The sequence below is a fragment of the Otolemur garnettii genome, unplaced genomic scaffold, assembly GCF_000181295.1.
Source record: "Otolemur garnettii isolate 467f Iridium unplaced genomic scaffold, OtoGar3 scaffold00015, whole genome shotgun sequence".
Classification (NCBI taxonomy): Eukaryota; Metazoa; Chordata; class Mammalia; order Primates; family Galagidae; genus Otolemur; species Otolemur garnettii.
In genome coordinates, this window is record NW_003852410.1 from 30,412,359 (window position 1) to 30,429,388 (window position 17,030).

General features: G+C 37.1%; 1 non-coding gene across 1 annotated transcript; it reads right to left on the reverse strand.

Moving 5' to 3' along the window:
• Nucleotides 1–12,877: 12,877 nt before the first annotated feature.
• Nucleotides 12,878–12,984, reverse strand: LOC111723787. Its single transcript, XR_002772256.1, has one exon. It is a non-coding gene; the product is annotated as a U6 spliceosomal RNA (small nuclear RNA).
• Nucleotides 12,985–17,030: the final 4,046 nt, after the last annotated feature.

The following is a 17,030-nucleotide window of genomic DNA, read 5'->3' on the forward strand; positions in this document are numbered from 1 at the left end:
TGTCCCCCTGGGTAGAGTGTCGTGGCATTACAGCTCACAGCAACCTCCAACTCCTGGGCTCAAGCGAGTCTCCTGCCTCCGCCTCCCAAGTAGCTGGGACCACAGGCGCCCGCCACAACGCCCGGCTATTTTTTGGTTGCAGCCGTCATTGTTGTTTGGCGGGTCCAGGCTGGGGATTTGAACCCACCACCTTAGGTGTACGTGGCGGGCGCCTTAGCCTGTGGAGCTAGAGGCGCCGAGCCATAAATTCTTTTCCATTCAAATTTGTATTAATTAATGTTTATGGATCTTGAATTCAGCTAATTTACAACAAAGACACAAAACCAAATTTTTTTAATTTAGAAATATTAAAAAAGACAAATAATTGTTTGTTTTTTTCCCTTGTGAACATGGCTCTCAAGGGACACATTGAGAGCCATGTTCATAGGGGAAAAGTCTTTTAATATTTTTCAAAAGAAACAGCTTGCCTCGGGCCAGGTATGGTGGCTCACACCTGTAATCCCAGTACTTTGGGAGGCCAAGGCCAGAGAATTTCTTGAGGCTAGGAGTTCAAAACCAACCTGGGAAATATCTCTTCCATGAAAATTTTAAAACAAAATCTTCCCTCAATAACTGTAATGAATTCACATATTTTGCTCACAGATATGACTTGTGTTTCAGCTACAATTACATTTATTTTTAAATTGTGTGAAATATTGATTTGGTTTTTAAAGACACCATAACTTTTTTCTACAATTAATTTTATTATATATAGTTTCATCTTATGATCTATGTGATCTATGTTGAAATTTTAAAATCTAAATCTTTATTGTATAGGTGACTGTTATGCAGAAGATTCGTGGTGAATATTTAACGAACCCTGAATTTGATCCCCCTAAGGTTGCAAAAGCTTCTTCTGCAGCTGAGGGTCTCTGTAAGTGGATCATGGCTATGGAGGTGTATGACAGAGTTGCAAAGGTATTTTGAAGACCGACACATTCATTTTCTACTAAAATATTCTCAGAAATTAAGATCTATGCACATATTTACTAGTTAAGAAGTTCTCATAGAGACCCCAGGAAGAAGTTGTGCTGCTATAGCATGTCATCACATATTGGTTGTGTGGTACCCCCTTTGACCTGAAAAGATAGAGTCACACCCCCACTTAGATGTAATTAATTGGTAATTTATTTTACCTGCCGCAGGGGCTGCTGCTCTGCGAGGCAGTCAGCAGCGAAGTAGAGGGGTGGGTTGCTTTTAATAGGTTTTGTGCAAGCATATTACAGAAGCAAAACGTGGCTGGTTAAAGGAGGTTACAACTGGGGAAGTCATGGATACAGCAATGGTTACAGTAATGTAACAGTGATTAATACAGCTTTGGTTGACAATCGATATGTCTCATATCACAATGGTTATGGTTATACAACAGTAATTAATCAAGTCTCAGTGAGTTTTCCACCATTGTTCATCTACTGAGAACTTGGGGGTTTTGTGAAACTTGGGACTTTTCTTCCTTGTTCTGAAGCTTGTTCTTGGCAACTGTAGGGGGAAGGAGGGGGCCTGGGAACGTGGCTGGGAAGCACTGTTCTCAGCCACCATGGGGGGAGGAGGGACTTGCCTTATTTCTAGAGTTGACTGATGGGGGGGGGGGAATGGGCTGGGAAGCACGTCACAACAGTTGCATACCTAGTAGATGGAGAGAATATGTGAGTGTGACATACGGTGGTTGGGGCTGGTGTTGGTGGTACTGCTGTAGGAGCAGGGATGATCAGTGGAATTGGCCAGATTGACTTATAGCTATAGGGACCTAAGGCAAAGAATTAGAATTTAATGAGAAAGAAGAAAAGCAAAGAAAAATCTACAACATCAAGGGGAAAGTGACAGATTAAAAAGTTGATTAAAAGGATCAGAAGTGAGAAGGTCCAGTAGAGTTAAGAAGTAGAACATAAAAAGATCTCCTGAAGAAATGGCATGTGTTGATAGGGAACCTTTTATGGAGTACCCACTGTGGCCAAATTCCTGAGCAGAGAATGGTTAAGAGCATTTTGTAAATTTGGTTAGCAAAGTACGAGGGAAACACAGATCTTACTCTTTGTAGATTATAGAACTCTACATATATTCTACAGGGAATATAAATAAAAAGGCAGATGAAAATATGTGGTGGCATGTGTTTAAGACAAGTGCAGAGACTAGAATGAATAGTTGGGCTGTGATAATTGGTAAGATAGTCCTAAATGAGATACATTGCTGGTAGAACATGTGCCTGTAGAAAGGTAGGGACTCAGTTTCAGGAGGGTAGATCTATATAAACCTGTTATTTTATCTTGGATTTCTTTCCATTGAGCATTATCACAAACTAGTGTGAAAGAGAACAAACCGGAGTGGGAATGGTGGAGAATGAGAGAAAAGATACAAGAGACAAGGATGGGACTGGGAGGTCTGCAGCCAGGGCCAAAATACAAAATCAGCTTTATTTTATAGTATCTCAGCAGGATTGTGTATGAGGAAGTAGCATAAACAAAAAACTTATTTTTGGTCTTACAAGACAATTGGAAAAAGTAAATAACTTTATCAAAAACAATTTATTCTGTTAATGGTTTCTACTGCATAACATCGTTAACATATGTTAAAGATAAGAAATAAAAGGGAGCTTGGTGCCTGTAGCTCAAGCAGCTACGGCACCAGCCACATACACCAGAGCTGGTGGGTTCGATTCCAGCCTGGGCCTGCCAAACAACAATGACAACTGTAACCAAAAAAAAATATATATATATAGTCAGGCATTATGGCAGGCACCTGTAGTCCCAGTTACTTGGGAGGCTGAGGCAAAAGAATCACTTAAGCTCAGGAATTTGAGGTTGCTGTGAGCTGTGATGCCACAGCACTCTACTGAGGGCAACATAGTGAGACTCTGTCTCAAAAAAAAAAAAAAGGAAAGAAAGAAAAGGAAAGGATAGCATCATTTTCTGCATAGTTTCTAAAGATTAACTAGGTAAAGAAAGATATGTGACTTCTAGCAAAACATCTAAGAAGGAGAAAAACATTGTTTTAAGGGGAGGAAAAACATGTTGACTCAGCAGGAGAAATGCAGCTGGAAGTCATTCCCTGACCGTCTCCAGGCCACGGGGCCCTCCCACCTCACTGCCCACTCTCCACAGAGCATCTTGTCCCATGGCACAGTAGTCTCATGGCAGCTCTGTTAGCTCTCTACTCAGCTAACTTCCACATGTCCCATACGACATCTGAAATCCAGATTGTTTCTACAAAGCAGAGAAGCCAAGGCTCCCCTTCCCTCTGTGTACTTCCACACTGCCATTTCTAGTCTGATGCAGCTGCCCCATATTGATAGAGGTGGGTGAAGGAGAGATGTCCAACTAATGTTTCCTCTGAAGTCACAAGTAGAAAAGGGAGCTTCCCACTTTCTATGTACTTATTTAATACATCTTCCTTTAGGATTTCAGCCCAGGGGAAAGAAAGCAAGACATTCGGTGCCTAATATACCTTGCTCTCTTCCTCTTTGCTTTCAGCTTCATTCATGAGAATTACCAGGGCTTTAGGTCCTCCCTCTTTCCAGCTGGTACAGACTTTCTTTAGTCACCTTCTATAGTCTTTGTACCAAGAGTTTAGAGTATACTCAGTGATCGAGTTGACCAAACCCCAATCTTGATATGCTAATGAACATAACAAAAGAACAACTTTAGAAAATTTCTTTTCTCTCAACAAAGTGTGGCTTTTCAAGATTTGTTGAAGAAAATTCAATTTTGGTACTGAAACTGAACATCAAGGTTTTCTTTCTTTGTATTCTGCCACTACCACCACCACAGTCATTCCAGGAAGGCAGACCTATGCTTTGGTCTGACTGTGAAGAAGTTCACCAACTAGGAAAGAAAAAAATACTGCCCACACCAAAAACATATTCGTGTATTTAAACATATCATTTCTGTTACTTGTTTTTCTCTGTTTTTTTTTAACAGTTGGGTGGCATCTTATTATTATTTTGAGACATCTTGTTATATATTGTGACATTTTTGCTGCATGTTGTAACATTTGGTTAGTCCAGAAGAATTTATCTATTTTATAGGTAATAGTTTGCTAGTTCAGATGATTGATATATTTTATAAAATAACATAGGTGTATTTTACTTTATTTGTGTGTAAAAATATGGTTATTTTCTGTAATTTATTAGAATGCATTTCTAACCCATGATCTCTATAAAGCAATTATATAGATTCCAGTTTCATACAGTATACACATCTGCTTACCTTGTTCCCAAATAGGTAGTTGCTCCTAAGAAAGCTCGATTAGCAGAAGCTCAGAAGTCTTTAGCTGAGACAATGGAGGTTTTGAATGGGAAGAGAGCAGAACTGGCAGAAGTAGAACATCATTTGGAAAATTTACAAAAGACATTTCTTGATAAAACGGAGGAAAAGGCTGCTTTAGAAGATCAGGTGAAACTCTGTGCTAAGAAACTTGAAAGAGCCTCACAGCTAATTGGAGGACTGGGTGGAGAAAAATCAAGGTCAGATTTCTACTCATTTTAACAAGATTTTTAGAATTTTAGGCTTGAATATGTGACTCACTTTGGGCATTTATTATGATTACTGGTTTTACAATGGCTGGTTGAGAATGTAGAACATTCTATAAGGAACTAGTCAGGCATCTACACATAAGAAGTATCAATGTCCAGGATGGTGTTTGCAACTTGCTTTCAAATGGTTAAGAAAAAAAAAAGGAGGCAAATAATAACAATTTTTGAATCTAAGTGGTAAGTATGTAGTTGTTTGTTATATGACTGTTTCCAATGTATGTTCAACATTTTTTGCAATGTTTGGGGGAAGTTGTGGATATATGGCTTACTTGGTTGATATTTTTTTCAAAGAAGATATACCTGACCTGATCTAACAAAACCAGTAAATTTATTTTAATACATTAAAGGTGAAGTCCTACAAAAAATGCTTAGTATTTTAATAATGAAAAGAAGATTGTCATTCATATAACAAAGACATATGTTATAGCATATTAGAGGTAGAAGGGATCAAATCTCTTCATTTTACTGATAAACAGGTACCCCCAATTTTATATAAGATCTAATTTTATATTAGATCTTTAAATATGAAATGTCCAGTTTTGAATCAAAAGCTAGTTTAATATATATCAAACAACAAACAATACTATTAATTGAACTATCGACTCATTTTTGCCGTTTTCCACATGTAACTAGGTGTAGAAATGGTTCACATTTATGTCATGACAGCAAAGAAAGGCAGCCTTTGAGACTATTTCTCTTCTGACTCTCATGTGACACATTAACTGCCATGTAAGTTGTATTTAACTCATGTTAGTTTTGAGCCTAGGGGCTCATGAAGCATATGTAACTCACACATCTCTACCTTGAGAGCCACGTAATAAAACATCTTGGCCCCAAGGAAAAAAATTTTTTCTAGTGTGGCAGTCAATGTGTTAATTCATGCAGAACCCATCTATTCAGCTTCTTGACCTTGCTGATGGCCCAGTATTGTTGGAATAATAACATGAAACGTTGCTGCCAATTCACACAGCAGTTGAGATGACTTCACTTCTACTACACCTTTTAGCTCATCATTATATACCTTAGTCTTATGTTACCCAAGTGGCTCATTTTCAAGAATAAAATCACCAGAATGGAACTTCTCAAACTATTGACCTCTGTGCATTCATTAACCACGCTCTTCCCAAACACTTCGGACATTTCAAGCTGTCTGTGCTGCATTGGTTCCACGATGGAACTCATATTCAAAATTAACATGAATTTTGACTTATCAATGGTTTCTTTAAAAATTGCTCTAAAAAGAAAAATTTGAAAGATAATTACAAGTCAAAATGTGCATTTGAAAGATGAAGATGTACATTCACAATAAAACAAAAACAAAACAAACAAGAAAAAAAGTGTCAAAGTGAAATGTCAGAGATATCAATTACCAAACTTAATATTTAAGGAAATTGGACATTTCTTACTTGATAACCTAATAGCTTTTTGTTGCAGAATTGGACTAGAAGCCCCTTGCCATTTCAATTACTGTCTTCTATCATTCTCTAATGTGAATCTGTTTTCCCTCTGGTTTATCTTATAGATGGGCTCAAGCTGCAGATGACCTTCAGATAACATATGAAAATTTAACTGGTGATGTCTTGGTATCTGCAGGAGTGATAGCTTACCTTGGCGCTTTCACTTCTGGCTTTCGACAAACATGTACCAAAGATTGGAGCATGCTATGCAAGGTAGTTTTATATTTTGTAAGTTTATTTAAGAATATTCAAAGTATGTTTTGGGATATGTTGGGGGAAAGAATAATAATAAAGACAGAGAAAAGAATAACTAAAACTATAGAATCTTTCTTTTTCTGCTTCTTGTTTGATCAGTAAAATACTTCCACAGTCCAACTTTTAATTCTTTTTTTCTGTTCCCTAGATTTATTAAATAATGTCAGTGACAATTAAATCAACATTTTGATTAAAATTAAATCAAAATCATTTTAATTAAATCAATTAGCAAGAAAACATCAAATTTTTGTTTATTTCTTACAGGAGAAAAAAATTCCATGTTCAGAAGAGTTCTTGTTGAGTAAGACCTTGGGTGATCCAGTAAAGATTAGAGCTTGGAATATTGCTGGATTACCAACAGATACATTTTCCATAGATAATGGAGTGATTGTTAATAACTCTAGGCGTTGGTAAGAAACATAAAGTATTTACATTTTCCATTGTTTTATTTGAAAGTTTTGAAATATGTAGAAAAGTTGAAAGAATTTTACAATAAGCACCTTACAGCTACCACCTCCTAGATTATAGAATTAAAATTTTATTATTCTTTCTGCTTTATAACACCCATATCTGTCCATCCCTTTATCAAACTGTCAAACCATTTTTAGTGTATCTTGTGTAAATTGCAGGCATAGAGATAACTTCTCTCCAAATACTTAAGCATTCATATCATTAACTAAAATTCAATATTTATTCTTTTGAGGCAAAATTTATATACAATGAAATAAATGAACTTAAATATACCATTCAATGAGTTCTAACAAAAGTATACACCTGCATAACTCAAACTTTTGTCAAGATACAGAAGATGATTACTGCCCAGGCAATTCCCTTATGTCCCTTTCCAGTATATCTCTGCCCTTACTCCATCGTAGGAAATCATTGTTCTGATATTTTATGCTATAGGTTGATTTTGCTTAAGTTAGTTTTACATGAGTTAGTTCTATAATTGCATGTAAATTAAATCATCCTGTATGTACTCTTTAATAAGCCTTCTTCCATGCAACATAATTTTTTTCGAGATTCATTCATGTTATTGCATGCAGTGGTACTTTGTTGCTATGTTTTGTTGCTAAGTAATATGCCATTGCATGAATATATCACTATTTATGTTTTTGCCTATTGATGGATATCTGAGCTGTTTCTAGGTATTTTATCTTAACTAGGTATTTCTCCCTATTTTCAAGATGCTATCACTTGATAATTTATGCAATTTCATGGATAGCTTTTTCAACTGCTATCATTGGTAGTCTGATAATTATAAAAAAATTTTCAAATGGACTTTATTGTTATCCTTTTATCTCTATCACTTTGGAAAATTCTTCTCTTCTGAGAAATAGTTTTCTATAATGGTTATTGCCATCTAATTTTTAAAGTTTCTTCATGGGACTGTATTTCAAACATATTGTAATGGATAGTGTCAAACTCTTATTTCATCCTTCTTTTCTTTCTTTCTCTCTCTTTCTTCTTTGACAGAGTAGAGTGAATAGAGTGCCGTAGTGTCATAGCTCAAAGCAACCTCAACTCCTAGGCTCTTACCTCAGCCTCCTTAATAGCTGAGACTATAGGTGCTGGCCACACGCCTCAGCTAGTTTTTCTATTTTTAGTAGAGACAGGGTCTTGCTCTTGCTCAGGCTGGTCTTGAACTCCTGAACTCAAGCAATCCACCAGCCTTGGCTTCCCAGGGAGCTAAGATTACAGGTATGAGCCATCATGCCTGGCCCATGGAGTCCAAATTCTTATTTCTGTAAGGAAAATCTGTTTAGTCTAGCTTAGGACAAATATCTATCCTAGGTCTAGTGACATATCACTAGGAGTCAAGCCATTACAGTAACAAAGGTGGGTGTTGGGTGCCAGGAGTGTAGTTCTCAGAAAAAGAGTTGCAAGCTTAGAAAGCTCTGCACTTTTACACAGAGTTAGGATCATGTTGCTTTCTTCTGTTTGCATTTTTAGACACAATGAAAGGCAAGAATCCGATTATGTTTTTTATAATGATAGACATTTACACAGAACTGTTTACTGAGTTATACATCATTTCCTCACTGATTTGTAATGTTACCTTTCCCTTTTCATTTTTTTTTAGTGAGGACTTGTGAATAAGCCTGAAAAGACTATTTTCCCTTTTACTTTTAATCAGAGTACTTAGATCTTTTACATTTAATGGAATTATTTAGATTTAAACCTACCATCTTACTTGCCTTTTCTGTTTGTCTCCTGTGATTTTGTTCCTTTTATTTTCGTTTTCTACTTGAATTTGGATTAATTGAACTTGTTTACAATTCCATCTTATCTCCACTATTCCTCATTGGTTACATACTCCCTATTTTTAGTGTTTGCTTTAGTATTTACAATATTCATCTCTAGTTTATTCCTGAATACCTTCAAATAATTTTATACTACCACACATACAGTATAAGAATCTTTCAAGAATATAATTCTAATATCTCTTATCTGCTGTGCTATTGTGTATTTCACTTCTTCACATACCATAAATCTCATAATATATTGTTACAATTTTTGTAATAGACTGTAATTTATCTTTTAGAGTGATTTAATAAGAATAAAAGTCTTTTATATTTACCTCCATTTATTTCTATTTGTGGACCTCTTCATTTTTTTATGTTTCTGTCTGGTTATATACTTCATCTGCCTGAAGAATGTCCTTTATGTGTACAGGTCTGTTGGCAACGAATTCATTCCACTTTTTTCTTTTGCTTTCTTTCTTCTTCTTTTTTTTTTAAAGACAGAGTCTCATTATGGCACCCTTGGTAGAGTGCCATGGCATCACAGCTCCTAGCAACCTCAAACCCTTGGGCTTAAGTGATTCTCTTTCCTCAGCCTCCCAAGTAGCCTCCCAAGTCACCTCCCAGGTGACTACAGGCACCTGCTGCAATGCCCGGCTATTTTTGTTTGATTGTTTGATTGTAGTTGTCATTGTTTGGCGGGCCTGGGCTGGGTTCGAACCTGCCAGCTCTGGTACAGGTGGCTGGCTCCCTAGCCACTGAGCCCACTTTTTTCTTTTTCTAGTGTAAAAAATCTTTTTTCTTTTTTATTTATTTTTTGAAACAAGTCTCACTTGGTACCATGGCATCACCATAGCTCATAGCAACCTCAATCTCTTGTGCTCAGCAATCCTCTTGCCTCAGCCTCCCCAGCAGCTGGAACTACAGGTACCAGCCACAGTGCCCGGCTAGTTCTTCTATTTTTAGTAGAGATGGTAGTCTTGCATTTGCTTGGACTGTTCTCGAATTCCTAAGCTCAAGCAATCCACCCACCTTGGCCTGACAGAGTGCTAGGATTATAGGTGTGAGCCACCTATGCCCAGCCTAAAAAAGTCTTTTTTAAAATTGATTCATAATAGTACATATTTTGGGAATAAATATGATATTTTGTTATATATATGCAGTGTATAATGATCAAATCAGAGTAACTGGGGTATTAATCATCTCAAATAATTATCTTTTCTTTGGTTGAGAGCATTCCAGTTCTTCTCTTCTACCTATTTTGAACTATTCAATAGATTATTGTTAACTACAGTTACCTTACTGTACTATTGAATGCCGGATTTTTTTCTTCTAACTGTATTTTTGTACCCATTGACCAACTTTGAAAAAAATCTTTATTTTACCTTTATTTCTTTTTTTTTTATTTCAGGTTATTGTAAGGATACAAACAACCAGGTCACAATTTTTGAATTTGTTAGATAAAGTCCCACTTGTTGTGTCTCCCACACCCAAAAGGTGTTCTAAATATACTTGTGCCCTTTAAAGTGGGAACACACCAACCCCTCCTCCTTTGAGCCCCCTTCCACCAACTTGAATATAATTAAATTTTTCTCCTATGTGGGCATGTGTTAGATCATTTACTGGCTTCATAATAAAATTGAGTACATTGGATACTTGTTTTTCCATTCTTGTGATACTTTACTAAGAAGAATGTGTTTCAACTCCATCCAGATTAATACAAAAGATGTAAAGTCACCATCTTGCCTTACAGCTGAATAGTGTACCATGGAACAAGTATACTACTCCTTGTTATATCCCATATATATCTAGGCAAAAGACATGAATAGAACCTTCTCTAAAGAAGACAGATGAATGGTTAACAAACACGAACAAATGCTTATCATACCTACTCATCAGAGAAATGAAAATCAAAACTTACCCTGAGATAATCACCCAACTCAGGTGAGAATGGGTCACATCGCAAAGTCTCAAAGCTGCAGATGCTGATATGGATGTGGAGAGACTGTACACTGCTTCTAGGACTGCAAACTAATACAACCTTTTTGGGAGGAAGTGTGGAGAATCCGCAAAGAACTTAAATTAGACCTCCCATTTGATCCTGCGATCCCATTACTAGGCATCTACTCAGAAGAAAAAAAATCCTTTAATCATAAGGACATTTGTGCTAGACTGTTTATTACAGTTCAATTTACAATCACCAAAATGTGGAAACAACCTAAATGCCCACCAACCCAGGCTGTGGTATATGTATATCATGGAATACTATTCAGACATTTAAAAAGATGGAGACTTTACATCTTCTGTATTAACCTGGATGGAGGTGGAACACATTCTTCTTAGTAAAGCATCACAAGAATGGAAAAGCAAGAATCCAATGTACTCTATTCCAGTATGAAGGCGGTAGATGAGCTAATATAAGGGGAAGGGGGAGGGGAAGGAATAAGTGTGGAAAGGGAAGGAGGGAAGGGAATGGGGGTCACAGTGTATGGCACACCTCTTGGGGTGGGACACAATTATAAGAGGGACTTTGCAATCAGTGTAACCTAATTCTTTGTACCTTCAATGAATCCCAAACAATAAAAAATAAAATAAAATAAAATAAAATGCAGCACTGTGCAAGACAAAACAAGAAAAAAGTAAAACTGAAAAAATAAGAATACAACCAAACTAAAAAAAAAAAAAAACTAAACAAACAATAACAAAAAAGAGAAGAAAAGAAAAGAAAAACTAAGGAAAAATTTAAAAAAAAAGCAAAAAATGTAAAACAGTGTGTCTGCATGTGTATTGCAAAATACTGCCTGGACACCAGGTGGTGGTGTGGTGCTAGGAGACAGAACACATGCTGGGTTTACTGTATTTGATGGAGGTCAGAATCCACTCTTACTGCAAAGGAGATCGGATCTTGTCTTCCTAACTTCTTTGCCCTCACTCTGGGCCTATTCATTTCATCAGCATTCAATCTCCATAGTGCTGGGGTCCCAAAGCTCTCACCAGATTCCCAGCAGGCCCATCAGACAGTGTGCCCCTGACAACAAAGCAGGCCTCTTGGGGGATGTTAGGCCCACTCAGCTCACCCTGAGGATGGCTCCTCAAGCTCAATAGGTACACCAGAGCTAGCTGTGCACTAAGACCCTGGCAGACTGTTCCTCCTGCATATGTGATCTTCCCACAATGGCGTCACCCTGCTAGCAACAAACATGATGTGAGAACTACCCCACCAGACATTGAACCCCTCCGTTGGACATTCTAGTCTAACACTGTTCCAGTGAGCAGCCTAGTCCAAAATCAAAATACTGCTGGGCAGCCTTTCCCCATCTCCAGCCCTCTGTGGGAGAGCCAGCCAGCCTCTGCCTATACCAAGCACCTTCTTCTGCATCAGATTTCCTTAGCCACAGACCTCCTTATTGGCTCCTGAAGTCTCCTGCTGCTTCACTTTGCCCCCAGAGTGATGTTTCTTTGCAGATTCCCCTAGCCAGAGGTGGCTGACATTCCCTTTTCCCTGTTTTACCATGAGTAGTCAGCAAGGAGCTGTCTCTAGTCTGCCATCTTGCTCTGCCCCCTCTCATCTTCATTTTGAATGATATTTTTTGCTGGGTTTAAAATCCTGGGTTAATGGTTATTTTTACTTTTTTTTTCTTTTAAGATGAAGAAGCTGTTGCTCTGGCTTGCTTAATCTGATGAGAATCTACTCTGAGCTTATTTTAGTTTCTCTTATATAATGTATCTTTTTTCCCCCTCTGGCAACCTTCACATTTTTCAATCTTTTGTTTTCAGCAGTTTGAGGTATGCAGCTACATACATGTATGTGTGTGTGCCTTTTCATCTTAGTATGCATCCTGACTGGGGTTCTCTAAACTGAAATCTACCTTATTTTCTCCATCTTCTCTTTTTGAGATTCTAGTGCCAGTCTTCAAGTCTGTTTGATATTGTCTCATAGCTATCTGATGCCCCAGTCTGCTTTTGCCTTCTTTTCTTTTTTTGTTTTTTAGGGTTTTTTGTTTTTTTTGGTTTTTTTGGCCAGGTCTGGGTCTGAACCCACCACCTCTGGCATATGGAGCCGGCACCCTACTCCTTGAGCCACAGGCACCACCTTGTTTTTTTAGTTTTTTTAATGCCTATCACTGTTTACTGATACATATATTTTATATGTTTATGGAGCTACATATGATATTTTGTTAAATGCATAGAATGTGTATTGATCAAGTCAAGGTATTTGGAGTATCCATCACATTGAGTATTTATCATTTGTGTGTGTTAAGAACTTTTCAAGTCTTCTCTTCTAGCTACTTTGAGATATACAATACATTGTTGTTAACTATAGTCACCTTACACTACTGTTGAAATTAGAACTTAAAAATATGGAATGCATCATGAATTTGTGTGTCATCTTTGCCCAGGGGCCATGTTAATCTTTTCTGTATCATACCAATTTTAGTACACATGCTACCAAAGCAAGCACCATTCTGCTTTTCGTCACTCTTTTTTCTTTTTGAGCATCAGCCTGAGTAATTTTGCTTAACCATCTTAATAACTATATTGAATGATTCTCTCCTCAATTGTGTTGTCTATCCATAGCCTAGAAAGAAATTCTTTAGATTTGACATATTTTTTTATTTCTAGTATTTCCATTTAACTTTTTTGTATAGTTTCCATCTTTCTGCTGAAGATCATCTCTTCAGGCACGTTGTCCACATTTTCTACTAATTTTTTAAATAATTTCATTATAGTTATTTTTAAAATTTACATTTCTAACACTTGTGTCATCTATGGGTGTGTTCCTGTTAGTTTCATTGTCTCTTGAGAATGTTTGGTGTTTTTCTTGCTTATTAAGATATCTCATAATATTTGACTGCTGAATATTATGGGTCTAACAACAGATATGAACTAAATAGTATTTATTCTTTGAAAAAGCATGCTTCTTTTTCTGTCATGTCATTTGTACAGAGGTTTGAGTCAATCCAACGATGAGTAGAGCTGGGTTTGGGTTTTGTTGTTGCTATGCTAAAGTTCGGGAGACCAGACATTTCAAATTCATCTAGCTGTGGGTCCAAGCTTAGAACAGGGGCTGTGGATCTAGAGTGTTTTTCTCAGTGTAGAGTTTTACCTTCAGCTTTCAACCATTCCTGAATGCTCATGCCACAGAGAATGTCTTTCTCTACATTTTTATTCTTCAGTTGAAGGTAGTTTGCCCCACCTTCCCATGATAGACAGATTCTGCCTTCTAGCTACAGTTGATCTTGAGCTAACATTTCCTGATACTCCCCTGGGAGTAGCAGATCTCTACTTAGTAATGGTAGGTAAAGTTTTAATGTTTTGGCCAAGACATTTTTCTGCCTTTACCTTAGGGGTTGAGGTCTTCTTTTGTCCTTCTCTCAGCTGCAATGTGTGTTCTGCCTTTATTTCTCCCAGGATTCCCAGGAGTATTACTTTTCAAAAATATTTTAATTCCAGCTTGGAGTTTCTTCAGTCATGTAGAGAGTATAAATTTATAGCCTAAACCTATGTAAGCTACATATTCTCAGGGGACACTTTTTTCTCAGCCAGAGATAAGACATAATTCAAAACATTTTTTTTTTTTGTCTTTATGCATAGGGTTGGAACTTTTCTATCCATGATTTAAGTAAGCCTTTTGTGGGCTTCACCTTAAGGCAAGGTTGTCAATTCCAGCCTTCTGCCACATATAGACCCCCAGTGAGGCCTTAGGTTATCGGATACACACTCTCCCCAAGTCTCACTGTCAGTTCAGCTCACACAATTGTTCAGGATTTCAGTTTTGTCTGTTTCTGGTACCTATATTTTTCCGTATGTATATGTTATATATGTCTGTCTCTTTTAAATGCATACCTCAATTCACTATCCACTTAAAAAATTGTCCTCTTCTACCCATCAGTAGTTGGTAGAAGAAGGACTTTTAGGTTAGATAGCCTGTCATGCTGCTGGGACAGTAGTTTACTATTAATGAATCATTGTGCTTGCTCTTCATAATTTCTATTAAGTTTGGCAATTTTTAAGAGTTGTATGCAAAAATAATTTTGTCATTTGCAGAATGCCTTTGCTCTGTTTGCTGTTGTAGGAAAATTAGATTTTTATCTCAAGTCTGAACCTTTTTGTGGTTTAGGTAGGATTTCAGCACAATTTGAGCTAAGAAAGAAAACCAACAGTCAGCTAGTTTTATCTTTTGGGAAAGAAATAAAATATAATAACAGTTATCTGGGAGTAGATTAAAGGGCTTATTCTTAGGCAAAAGGAGATTTTGGCTCTACAAGCAGTAGGATAGAAAGGGGATATCTGAGAAAGCTGAACTGACATAGGACAAAAACTCTCCTTTGCTATTTGTTTTTTTGTTTGGAGGTTTGTTTTTTTTGAGACAGAATCTCACTATGTCTCCTTTGGTAGAATGCTGTGGCATCACAGCTCATAGCAACCTCCAACTCCTGAGCTTGAGAGACTCTCTTGCCTCAGCCTCCCAAGTAGCTGGGACTACAGGCGCCTACCACAACGCCCAGCTATTTTTTTTGTTGCAGTTGTCATTGTTGTTTTTTTAGCTGGCCTGGGCTGGGTTCAAACTTGCCAACCTTGGTGTGTGTGGCTGGTGCCGTAACCACTATACTATGGGCGCCAAGCCTGCTGGGTTTTTTTTTAAAGAAAATTTAATGTATTCTACTGAATACAAAAGAAACCTAGGACAGTCAGCATCATCCCTGAAGAAGGGGGAAAGCACATCATGTTTTAAATTTCTGAACTGTGAATTATATATTCTTGTACCCTAAGTCTTTACTATATTAATTAGAAAAAAATCCTAAATAGATCTCAAATAAATACCACATTTGACTCCTAGTTTGTGGTTCTGCCCATAAACTAAGGAAATCCTTTATAGCTGTGGTCCCCAACCTTCAGGCCATGGACCAGTACCAGTCCATGGCCTTTTATGAACCATGCTGCAAGCAGGAGGTGAGTGGTAGATGAGCAAGCAAAGCTTCATCTACATTTATAGCTGCTCTCCAGTGTTCTCATCACCACCTGAGCTCTGCTTCCTGTCAGATCTGCAGAAGCATTAGATTCTCACAGGATCACGAGCTCTCCTGTAAACCGTGCATGTGAGGGATCTAGGCTGTATGCTCCATAGGATAGAGGTTCTCATGTTTTAAATTTGCATCAAATATTTTATAGTATTGTTTTTCATGCTATGTTAGCAAGTCGTATGTATTAAAGTTACCGTGAAGATAATGTGCCATATTGGAAAGAGCAGAGAGCTCACAGGTTCACAGGTTTTACTTCTCCTAACATTGAACTAATTGTGGAACATTGGAACCTTGGGTAGAGTTCTCCCTGAGATTGAATTTCTTCTTTATGTGAAAAAAAAAAAGAAAATAAAACTTTAACTTTTTTCTCACAGGATTTTTATGAATATTAATCCTGATAATGTATGTGAAATATTTTGTATTTTTGCAGTTGATAGTGATGTTTAATATTTATATTATATAACTTTAAAGAAGCCTCACCATTTATGTATTCCTCAGAATTTCTCTTATTCTATTTTAGGCCTTTAATGATTGACCCCCAGGGTCAAGCCAATAAGTGGATCAAAAACTCTGAGAAAGAAAATCAGCTTAGTGTTATTAAGCTATCAGATTCAGACTACATGAGAACATTGGAAAACTGTATTCAGTTTGGAAATCCACTTCTATTAGAAAATGTTGGTGAAGAACTGGATCCATCTTTGGAGCCTTTACTACTTAGACAAACTTTTAAACAAGGTATAGGCAATTAATATTAGTTGGTGGAACTGAAAGATGATTGGATTATCTTTGAAGCATGAAAGAAAACCTCTATGTAAATTTAATAATGTTAATAACTCACAACTTCTCAGTACTTGTTATGAATGAAAGGAAATTTGGAGTAAGCTATCAGGAATAAACCTTGGTCAAATATTTTAGGATAAATACCTTGTTCTCTATTCATTGCCTCAAGCCAGTGTTTTTCAACCTTACTTATCTCATGGCACACTTGAACCTGTAGTTATACTTCTGTAGCACCCTTAAATTATGTTGATCAAAAACAAGTTAAAAGAAGAATATACTTACTGTGCTTTGAAGTTATCTCAAAAATAATTTAATTATCTTAAAAAAATTTCATGACACATAAGAACCTCTCACAGCACACCAGTTGAAAATCACTGCCTTACCCAGTGCTCTATTATCTAGACTGTTGTTCTTAGACAACATAAAGAAGTTAAAGACAGCCTGACTTTCCTTTATCTTGTGACCATTGACCACCCAAAGTCCATTATTATGAAGAGTGATGATGAATATGGGTCAGAGTTTGAGTTTAGGTAAACATTATCTACCTTAGATATTTTTGCTTATAGCAATTTTGTCTCTGTCAGGTACTGGTACTATTAAGAGCTTTGGACACAGCTCGGTGCCTGTGGCTCAAGTGGCTAAGGCGCCAGCCACATACACCTAAGGTGACAGGTTCGAATCCAGCCTGGACCCACCAAACAAC